Source organism: Pseudorasbora parva, chromosome 19 (genome assembly GCF_024679245.1).
Source record: "Pseudorasbora parva isolate DD20220531a chromosome 19, ASM2467924v1, whole genome shotgun sequence".
NCBI lineage: Eukaryota > Metazoa > Chordata > Actinopteri > Cypriniformes > Gobionidae > Pseudorasbora > Pseudorasbora parva.
The window spans coordinates 27778115-27790192 of record NC_090190.1 but is presented as its reverse complement, the minus strand read 5'-3'; positions in this window follow the sequence as shown (position 1 = coordinate 27790192).

Genomic DNA, 12078 nt, shown 5'->3' with positions numbered 1-12078 from the left:
AAACCCAACAATGTTTTTCCTCCTCTCTAAGGTCTCCCATTTATGAAATGGATTCTTGGCTAAAAATATTTTACTGCTAAGATTGTTAAATTAACAGATATTGTTATACACCCCAAAACCAAAAAGGGACTAAAATATAGCCTGTCCGTTTGGGAGTTAAGGCATATAAACTAATGCAGATCAATCACACAAGCTCTGAGAGCTTTGAAACTTGACATGTTTGTAGTCAGGAAGTTGATTTAACTGCTAGAAAAGACTGAATGTGAATATATTGATGTATGGAATAAATAGAGACATATAAACACATACCTAAAATAACCGGACATGCACAAATTGAATATCTATACAGAATGTTTTCATTTACTTTATGGTTGCTTAGCCAGGGATTATATAAACACATATGATGGCTTGTTGGAAAGGTGAGGTTGTGCTGAATCCAGCAATACCAAATATGAAAATATAGCATGATCAAATCAGGGTATTCTGTTACTCAATGTATGAGGTGTCTAAAATGAATGGAAATGGAACACTAGCATAATTTAGTAGGCCTACAAAGCCCATTATCAGTGGTGAGAAGAATGTTGAGAAATTCAAATATGAGATACATCTAATAATGAAACATTTCATATGGCACCTTGTACTATATGGAAACAAAGACTGAAATCGAAAGATAACACGTTACCATAGCACAAACAGGAGACTCGGAGTCAGGATAGCAGTTTGACTTTAATGAGCCTTTTAATAGAACTATAACTTAACATCACACAATACAAATTAAATTACTGTCTTAAATCAAACAAATGGCAATCTAACTAAACAAACACTCCACGGGGGAATGAGCCCTGTCTTCTCAGGCTGTTTTTTTTCTAGTAGCAACCATTTGGAACATGAACTGCTTTTGGTAGCCATTCTTAGGTCAGCCCCTCATTATGTTACAACTGCAACACACCACTGTCACTCATCCACATTGTCATCAGTGACAAAGTTGGTCATATTTGGAGAGTCTGGGAAAGGGCAAGAGCAAAACTCTGTGCAGGTCAAGCCCACTGAAAGACACTGGCATTTGGTGGCATCATTGCAGTTTCCATTTTTACAGTAGAGGTGGGTGATGTTTCTAACTTCTTTAGGTGCTGGTGCCTTCTGTAACATCACAGGTTCAATACACCCATCTTCTCTGAGCCTCCATCCTCTACCAACTGGATTCCAGAGAAGAGGTTTGGCCAGGTGGCTGTGGCGCCACACTGCTGTTTGATACAAAGCTCTCAGCACATGTTGCTGGAAGGCATCTTCTGTTGGGGGTAGATTTGCTGCTGACAAATCTGTGGTAGATGCTAGTGTGTACCTCAGCTCATCCAGGTTGGTGCAAGGATGCCTATCCACCTTTTTCTTTTGGCCATACAGGAGGAGGGCATACCTTCTTGCCACAGGCAAAGCCTCTTCCAGGCTACCAGAGAGTCCAAATTTGGTCATTTCCTGTAACTCACAAAGATGGGTTTTCAGTCTTGTGAGGGCAGTGGCCTTCCCAATTCTGTACAAACTGCTTGTGGTGTCACAACCCGTGAGGGCGTGGCATGCAGGTAAACACTCACAAAGCACTGCTCCAAGCTTCTGAGCGATCGAACAGATAGGGACAAATCTTTCCTTAAGGCCATGTCCCGAGTGCATAAACACTACTGAGGATCCAAACATCCCTTTGCTTGAATAGTACAGAAGCAAAACGAGTACATCTGTATCATCACATTTGACAATTAGACGAGAATGTGACTGTGCAAGGTGTATTGCATGTAACACCAGCCTCGTGTCAGCCTCCTCTTGGTCACTGTAAAGGTCTTTCAAGCAGTCAATGCCTGACTTGCTAACACTCTTAACCTCCTGACCATTTTCAAAGCCACCTGCCAAGATGACAGTGTTCCCTGAAGGAATTCTCATTGGCCCAGTACTGGTGATGTGGGTGCTGACAAAGCTACATAGAGCAGCCTTGTTTCCACTGATCCTGAGGTATTTTCTGTAGTTTGGAACACTTGTTTGTCCTGTGATGATGTGTGTTTGTCTGCTGGTGTGAATTGTGCCTCTTCTTTGTCTTTCAAGATCTTTGACGGAGTGTTGGTGGTCATATCTATCATACACTATAACGACACAGCTGTTTCCTTCCTTTCCCATTAAAGTTGCAATCTTTTTCCAGACACACTCTCCCAGGTCATTGAACGTTTGAAAGACTGAATCATTGAGACTCTGTAGAAGAGCCATGCCATCAATGATATATGCTGATGGTTCTTTAACATTTGGCAGATTTTAACTTTCTCAGATGCAACCTGACCACTTGCAATGTTGATCAGTTCCTCAGGAATGTTATCAAGATCAAAGGGATTCTGCCTCTGCTCCTTAGCTTCCATTATCTTCTGTATGTCTCTTTTGTCTCTGTCCATTCTGGATGCTCCATGCTCCTTGTGTGCTTTCGAGCTCTGATCATCAGTGTCGCAAAGCTCTTTCATGGCATCCACATATGCTGTGGTCACATGTCTTGTCATCAACCATCTTGTGAGAGCTCCTTTTCGTAATGTGAACCCAACAACTCCCAACAACTCCACCTTGACTCTTGCCTTCTCAATTAATGGTTTGCTCTAGTGCCTGATCAGTAGCCACACAGTTGAAGCTTCGATGCTCAGACCGGCGAACAACAAAACCGCCTTGCTGCATGAATGTGTATGCTTCTGGTTGTTCATGTTCAAGTGCTTTCATTTCTGCAACATAGACTGGCATGTACTTGCCATAATTGGTCCTGCCAGCAGCTCTGAACCAAGGTATCACTTCACACATGCAATTCAGGTGAAGTTGAAAGTCAGCTTCACGCTCTGAGCGAAGAACCCTTAGCAATAGATCATTGTATAATAGCTGTTGTTAAAGAGACACAGCAGCTGCCAAATGTTAAAGAACCATCAGCATATATCATTGATGGCATGGCTCTTCTACAGAGTCTCAATGATTCAGTCTTTCAAACGTTCAATGACCTGGGTGAGTGTGTCTGGAAAAAGATTGCAACTTTAATGGGAAAGGAAGGTAACAGCTGTGTCGTTATAGTGTTAGATAGATATGACCACCAACACTCCGTCAAAGATCTTGAAAGACAAAGAAGAGGCACAATTCACACCAGCAGACAAACACACATCATCACAGGACAAACAAGTGTTCCAAACTACAGAAAATACCTCAGGATCAGTGGAAACAAGGCTGCTCTATGTAGCTTTGTCAGCACCCACATCACCAGTACTGGGCCAATGAGAATTCCTTCAGGGAACACTGTCATCTTGGCAGGTGGCTTTGAAAATGGTCAGGAGGTTAAGAGTGTTAGCAAGTCAGGCATTGACTGCTTAAAAGACCTTTACAGTGACCAAGAGGAGGCTGACACGAGGCTGGTGTTACATGCAATACACCTTGCACAGTCACATTCTTGTCTAATTGTCAAATGTGATGATACAGATGTACTCGTTTTGCTTCTGTACTATTCAAGCAAAGGGATGTTTGGATCCTCAGTAGTGTTTATGCACTCGGGACATGGCCTTAAGGAAAGATTTGTCCCTATCTGTTCGATCGCTCAGAAGCTTGGAGCAGTGCTTTGTGAGTGTTTACCTGCATGCCACGCCCTCACGGGTTGTGACACCACAAGCAGTTTGTACAGAATTGGGAAGGCCACTGCCCTCACAAGACTGAAAACCCATCTTTGTGAGTTACAGGAAATGACCAAATTTGGACTCTCTGGTAGCCTGGAAGAGGCTTTGCCTGTGGCAAGAAGGTATGCCCTCCTCCTGTATGGCCAAAAGAAAAAGGTGGATAGGCATCCTTGCACCAACCTGGATGAGCTGAGGTACACACTAGCATCTACCACAGATTTGTCAGCAGCAAATCTACCCCCAACAGAAGATGCCTTCCAGCAACATGTGCTGAGAGCTTTGTATCAAACAGCAGTGTGGCGCCACAGCCACCTGGCCAAACCTCTTCTCTGGAACCCAGTTGGAAGAGGATGGAGGCTCAGAGAAGATGGGTGTATTGAACCTGTGATGTTACAGAAGGCACCAGCACCTAAAGAAGTTAGAAACATCACCCACCTCTACTGTAAAGATGAAAACTGCAATGATGCCACCAAATGCCAGTGTCTTTCAGTGGGCTTGACCTGCACAGGGTTTTGCTCTTGCCCTTTCCCAGACTCTCCAAATATGACCAACTTTGTCACTGATGACAATGTGGATGAGTGACAGTGGTGTGTTGCAGTTGTAACATAATGAGGGGCTGACCTAAGAATGGCTACCAAAAGCAGTTCATGTTCCAAATGGTTGCTACTAGAAAAAAAACAGCCTGAGAAGACAGGGCTCATTCCCCCGTGGAGTGTTTGTTTAGTTAGATTGCCATTTGTTTGATTTAAGACAGTAATTTAATTTGTATTGTGTGATGTTAAGTTATAGTTCTATTAAAAGGCTCATTAAAGTCAAACTGCTATCCTGACTCCGAGTCTCCTGTTTGTGCTATGGTAACGTGTTATCTTTCGATTTCAGTCTTTGTTTCCATATAGTACAAGGTGCCATATGAAATGTTTCATTATTAGATGTATCTCATATTTGAATTTCTCAACATTCTTCTCACCACTGATAATGGGCTTTGTAGGCCTACTAAATTATGCTAGTGTTCCATTTCCATTCATTTTAGACACCTCATACATTGAGTAACAGAATACCCTGATTTGATCATGCTATATTTTCATATTTGGTATTGCTGGATTCAGCACAACCTCACCTTTCCAACAAGCCATCATATGTGTTTATATGACAATCCCTGGCTAAGCAACCATAAAGTAAATGAAAACATTCTGTATAGATATTCAATTTGTGCATGTCCGGTTATTTTAGGTATGTGTTTATATGTCTCTATTTATTCCATACATCAATATATTCACATCCAGTCTTTTCTAGCAGTTAACTCAACTTCCTGACTACAAACATGTCAAGTTTCAAAGCTCTCAGAGCTTGTGTGATTGATCTGCATTAGTTTATATGCCTTAACTCCCAAACGGACAGGCTATATTTTAGTCCCTTTTTGGTTTTGGGGTGTATAACAATATCTGTTAATTTAACAATCTTAGCAGTAAAATATTTTTAGCCAAGAATCCATTTCATAAATGGGAGACCTTAGAGAGGAGGAAAAACATTGTTGGGTTTGGTTCTACCTCCGGTAGGGGTATCTCAAAAATTTGGGGGCATTGTCACTAGCCTATAACCTCTGCTTGGAGACAGCCTTTCCCTTCTGCTGAACTCCGTAACAGACAAAGAGGTGCTCTGAGGTCCGAAAGCTTTGAGTCCAGTCTACATAAGCGCAAAGAGCGCAAACCGAACATAAAGCTAGGGCTGGGCGCTCTGCTGAGGCGCCCTGCTCTGCCTGCGCCGTTGAGGCATCCTGCTTGGCCCGCGCCACTGAGACGTCCTGCTCTTCCTGCGCCGCTGAGGCATCCTGCTCTCCCTGCGCCGCTGAGGCGTCCTGCTCTCCCTGCGCCGCTGAGGCGTCCTGCTCTGACTACACCGCCCCGGCACCCTGCCCTGCCCGCGCAAAACCGGCACCCTGCTCTGACCGCGCCGCCCTGGGTGCCTGAACTTTGTGGGCCACCATGGTCTCCTGAACTTTTTGTTTTCCTCATGTTTCCCTTGTTGACCCCTCCCTTGTCTGTTCCTTCCTGATTTGTTTCCCCTTTTCCCCCCGTCCCACCCTGGTCTGTCCCTCCCGTCCCGCCCTGGCCTCGCCCTTCCGTCCCGCCCTGGCCTGGCCCTCCCGTGCCCCCCTGGTCTGTCCCTCCCATGCCCCCCTGGTCTGTCCCTCCCGTGCCCCCCTGGTCTGTCCCTCCCGTTGCCCCCATGGTCTGTCCCTCCCGTGCCCCCCTGGTCTGTCCCTCCCGTCTCGCCCTGGTCTGTCCCTCCCGCCCCTCCCTGGCCTGTCCCTCCCGTCCCTCCCTGGTCTGTCCCTCCCGTCCCTAGTGGAGCATCTGGTAGCCGCTCCTTAAGGAGGGGGTAGTGTTACATGCCTGTCCTGTCTTGTGTGCACATGTGGGTTTTGTCATTCTGAGCATGTGCTCCTGTAATTGTCTGATCCCTCCCCCCATGTTATCTGATTAGTGTTTGATTTCTCTCACCTGTTCCCTCCTGATTTCTTCCCTTTATAAGCTCCTTGTGTTTGTCAGTCAGAGTCGTATCCTTGTACTGTCTACGTCTTCCGTTCCCCTGTGACTTCTTTGTGGTATGTGTTCAGTTTCAGTTTATGTATTTCTAGTTACGTTTTCCCCCTCATGGGTTTTGTTTTGCATTTATGTCTTATTTGTTATAAATAAATATTTTATTCTTCTTGCACTTGAGTCCTCGCACCATTTCCTTTTTATGTGACGTGACAGCGGGAGGTTCAGGGAGGAGTTATAGAGCAGAATATCAGTATTTTAATAGATATATTTACAATTCTATCAAACAGAAACAAAGGCCAAACATTTGCACATCCAGCCACAGCAGCAGCACATTACAAAATTGTTTATTTACCTCTAACTGTCTACTATAAATTTACCTTTAACTGTCTTTGCAGAACACAATCCTGTCTCCCTCTGTCTCTCCAACAATTTCTTCCGCCATAATCTTTTTTCTTTTTCTCCACAAATTAGCGCACATACAATTTGAAGCAAACTTTTTGCAGTTTATCATTTTTAATAACAATTCCAAGTCTCACCCGCGAGAACTCCGGTCTGACGCATGTGTGATCTCGTGTTGTTTACTTGTCACATCGCACGTGTGTTTGGCAAACGTAGTTTGCGCACCGGAGAGAGAGTTGTCGGCGATTCTTCCTCTTGTTCAGTCATGCAGGGGAAACTCCTCTGTCGTCAAACCATCGTGCAGTGTGAACACAGCAGTGACTGAATGATACCCCAGATAGTCATGCAGTGTGAAAAGAGCATTGACCCGACGAGTTTGAAAATCGTGCAGTCTGATCTAGGCTTTAGTCTCCTCACACCTCTGAGGAACCTGACGATTAGTTTGTGCTTTCCCACAGACTTACCTTCAACTGCGTCATGATACGCCGCTATCGCTGCAACGTGCACTTTCAGGGTGGAGGGAGACAGCCTTCGCTCCAACCCATCTTGCAGGAAGGAAAGCACAACATCAATCGAACACCTTCGGGGGTCTTCCCGGCGGGAAGAGCACCACTCAACGAACAGGTTCCACTTCAGAGCATAGAGGCGCCTCATAGAGGGGGTAGCTGAGATGGTATCTACGACTGCTTGTGGTAGCCCATCTAGAACCTCCGCGTCCCGTCCAGGGTTCAGAGGTCTGGAGCGGGTGCCATAGAGTGCCTGTCCCTGAGAAAGAAGGTCCTTCCTCAGGGGAATCGGCCAAGGAGGGGCTGTCGTGAGGAGAGTTAGTTCTGAGAACCAGGTCTGGTTGGGCCAGTAGGGCGCAACTAACAAGACCTGCTCCTCGTCCTCCCTGGCCTTGCACAGTGTCTGTGCGAGAAGGCTCACTGGGGGAAACGCAAATTTGCGTAGGTCCCGGGGCCAGCTGTGCGCCAGTGCATCAGTGCTGAGGGTACCCCCAGTCAGGGAATAGTACCACTGGCAATGGGTCGAGTTCAGAGAGGCAAACAGGTCTACCTGTGCGGCTCCGATAAGGTCCCATATCAGCTGGTCCACCTGGGGGTGGAGTTGCCACTCTCCCGGAGGTGTCAGCTGCCGAGAGAGCATGTCGGCTGTCTGGTTGAGCGCACCTGGGATGTGAATGGCCCGAAGCAAATGATTCCACAGGAGGAGGTGGCAGGCGAGTTGGAGCAAACGACAGGAGCGTAGATGTAGGCAACGGCCGTGGTGCTGTCCGTACGGACCAGTACATGCTTGCCACATAGCGGCCCCTTGAGGCGGCGCAGTGCCAAGTGTACTGCCAGTAACTCGAGGCAATTGATATGCCAATGCAGTACTGCATTCCAGTACCCAGTACCGGCTGCTCCGCCACGCCCACCTCGGGACTCGGCCAGCGTTGAAGCGGTCTCATATGAAGCAATCCAAGCGGCATTACCGAGGCTGTAGATGCCATATGCCCCAGGAGCCTCTGAAAAAGTTTCAGTGGGACCGCTGTCCTGCTCTTGAATGAATTCAAGCAGTTCAACACTGACTGGACTCGCTCCTCTGTGAGGCGCGCAGTCCGATTGACCGAATCCAACTCCATACCGAGGTAAGAGATCCTCTGTGTGGGACAGAGTTTGCTCTTCTCTCGGTTAACCCGAAGGCCCAACAGGCTGAGGTGACGGAGCACCATGTCCCTGTGTTCGCACAACTGTTCCCGAGACTGGACAAGTATGAGCCAGTCATCGAGATAGTTGAGGATGCGAACGCCATTTTCTCTGAGCGGAACAATGGCTGCCTCCGTGACCATCGTGAAGTCGCGAGGCGACAGGGACAGCCCGAAGGGCCACTCTTCTGTCGGTCGCTCCACATTATTACACCCAAGAACAGAACACCACAATCGCTTAGATGCCATTCTGCTCCAGCATATCAACAATGGTGGACTGTGATGAGGATGATGATGACAGAGCTCAAATTTATTTTCCCTTCTTGTGTGAAATGCATTTTTTGGAATGCACATACAACTTAATTCACCTTAGACAGTTACTCACTGTGGTTATGTGATTATGTTCAGTGATAGACAATGTTGTTTTTAAAAGTGTAATTCGGCAATTTCTCCCCAAAAAAATCCTGCCATCACTGGTGGGGCACAATGAATCCTGGGGTAGGCAAGGTCACGATGGATCGAAAAATGTTGTATTATTATTTCACAGGAAATGAAGCATATGTTTAATGGCTGCATTTGAAAGAGCCTTTGAATTGGGACAGCCTTCTTTGCACAGTGGTGACACAATCGGCCTTCTAACACTGTGTCTTTAGATGCTACATAGGTTGCCCTCTTTTGGTTACTACTTATTTGGTTTCCCTCATTAATGATTATGTTCACCTGTGTTTTGTGTATTTATCCTCAGTTTGGTTTAGTTCTTTAGAGATTTGGTAAAATTCATTCTTGTCAACGCTACCTTGTTTCTGTTGTGTATGTATTTTGACTTATGTAAATTGAGTGCAGTAATTGGATCCTTCTCTTTCCTTGGATTTACCCTGCATGACAACATGACACGTATGTCTATTACAGGAATTTCACAATTCAGTAAGGGGTGAAGATGGAGACATCACAGTTTAGGCCAGCTCAGCAGTTTTTGCATATCTGCCTTTAGTGCTATTTGTAGATTATCCATGATACTCTGAGGTCTTTTGTCCATGAGGTTCGGCTCTGAATTGTGTTGCTGAAGATGCACAAAAGGTGTCACACAGAGCCCATGGAGTAAGACGACCATGGCTGCCTTTAATCCTATTACATGCCACCCATATCGCAGCAGACGCCTCTCTGTAGGACTTTACCTAGAATCTCTGTATAAAGACTACAAATAGTGGGTGACTATATTAATCTAAATGTACATTATTTAGAACACTCACAAAGCCTAGGTTATATACCAAATCTCATGAACTTAGATACCTTCAAACATTATATTTATTTGTTAATTCTTTGTTAATATTATTTTATATCCTTATCTGTCTTAGCTGAAAGTGGTAAAAGTACCATACTGCCTCGAAAATTATGACAGAGTAATATCAATGGTCATGCTAAAGATATTTATAAAACATATGCCATTACAAATGTGTGATTTGTCGACTTTTAGCAGTTCTAAAATTCGAATGATGTGTTAATTGTTATATCCCCGTTTTCACACAAGGCTTAAGCCTAGTCCTAGTCTAAAATGCACATTTGAGTTGTTTTAACCGAAAGCAATTTGCCCTGAAATATATCTTAAAAAATATATCGATGCCACTGTCAATGTCATTATTTCATTGTTGTTATTAATGTTATATTATTATTATTATTATTATTATTATTATTATTATTATTATTGATATTACTATTGCAATTGTACTGTCAATACAAAGTATTATTATCATCGCCATATCTAGTATTACTATTATTATTATTACAGTTGGTATTATGGATACAAATGTTATTATAATTATTATTATTATTATTATTATTATTATTATTATTATTATTATTATTGATTTTACTTTTTCTGTCAACACAAATATTATCATCACCTTTTTTCTTTTTTGTATTAGTACCACTACTGTTATTATTATTATTAATGTTATCTATTATTGATATTAATAATTGCCGTCAACATAGCTGATCACCATCTTTAGTATCATTATTGTTATTATCATTACTGATATTACTGTTGCCGTCATCACAATTTTTTTTTTTAAATTCATAGCATTATTATTATACATGTTATTACTATTTAAATAATTAAATTTTTACTACTATTATTTGTCATTTCTGCTTTTTTTTATTGCTGTTACTATTACTGCTGTTTTATTTTTGTTGTTGTGTTCTGTGTTTACTCTGTTGTAAGTTTTGCATTTCTATTATATATATATATTATTTTTAAAATATGTCAATTTTTTTTGTCAAATTTTTTTTTGCATGTTTATAAAAGTTACTTAAATATCCCAATTTAACCTAATAAATCTAGGCCTTGTTTTTACAGGCCAAAATGTACAAAATGTAGATTTTTATATATATATATATATATATATATATATATATATATATATATATATATATATATATATATATATATATATATATATATATATATTGTACTGTGATACCTTGATTGTATCACTTGGTTTTATAAGGTGATACCTTAGAATGATTTATACTGGAGAAATATAGGATATTTTGGACCATGGATAACATACGTTTATTTGTGAGATTTGTGTATAGGTTGTTGAATACACACCCTGAATTGCCAAACTTTAAAAGTCAAAATAATATAAAAATGACAAAATATCAAATGCTATTTATTACATTAAAAACAAATGTGGACTCTTATTTTTTCAGTATGCTTTAATTCACAAAGATCCAGTGAGTCCTATTCTATAATAAAACATAAGGGCCTTATACTTTTCCAATACGGCTGCCCGTATTAGAAGTTAAAATCAGCCATGTGTGACTTCAGGGTTTGTGCAATGCCTCAGAGAAATGCAAATGAAGTGACACCAGCTGCAGGGCAATCACATCTTATTAGAGCAGAGGCAATAATATTGCCACAAATCCTCAATTTTTACATATTTTTGGGGGATGTTGTACATTTTCGTCATTTCAAGCTCAATTTGAAGACAGTGCTAATCTAACAGATATTTTTTGTTGTCCGGAAGAACCCGGAATGTCTATGATTTGTCAGAATTTTTATTTATTTTATTATTTGTGCCTCACTTATTTAGTCAAGGCACACACACATACACGCATTTACGTAGACTGTCAATACAGTCAATTGCCTGTCAAATGCTATATGCACAATTAGGCTGTTGTGGCTCCCATAGAAGTGGTCAGCGGGCCCCTTTCATTCACACACTCTCCCAGCGGCCCCTCAGTTCAATGTTAACGTCCAGCGGGTTCCACCCTCCAGCTTTTCATACCCTCGCCTCCTCTTGTGCTGTCCAGCTGGCTGTAACCCCTCACCTTTCGACCCTCACTCCTGACCCCTGGACTCGTTCCCACGCCACACCTTTTTGTACGGACCTCGCTATGGCAACTCTGAGGCCATTGCTGTCACGGTAACAGATGGATAGAGTTGTGAAAATAACTTTATTCGGCAGTGACTTGGACAATCTGCCTGAAACGCTCCTCAAGAAACATCATACACCATTTGAGCACCTCTAATCATGGTGTGTGTGTGTGTGTGTGTGTGTGTGTGTGTGTGTGTGTGTGTGTGTGTGTGTGTGTGTGTGTGTGTGTGTGTGTGTGTGACTTTCTAACACTTTAAAATATTTAGAGATAGATGATATGACCACAGTAAGGACAGATATTAAAAAATAGTAATTCTGCCTGACATCAGAGACACCCCACCCTTAATACCACCTTTTTATTAATACTTTGAGAATTGCTCATTCTTGCTTAACAAACCTAGGTT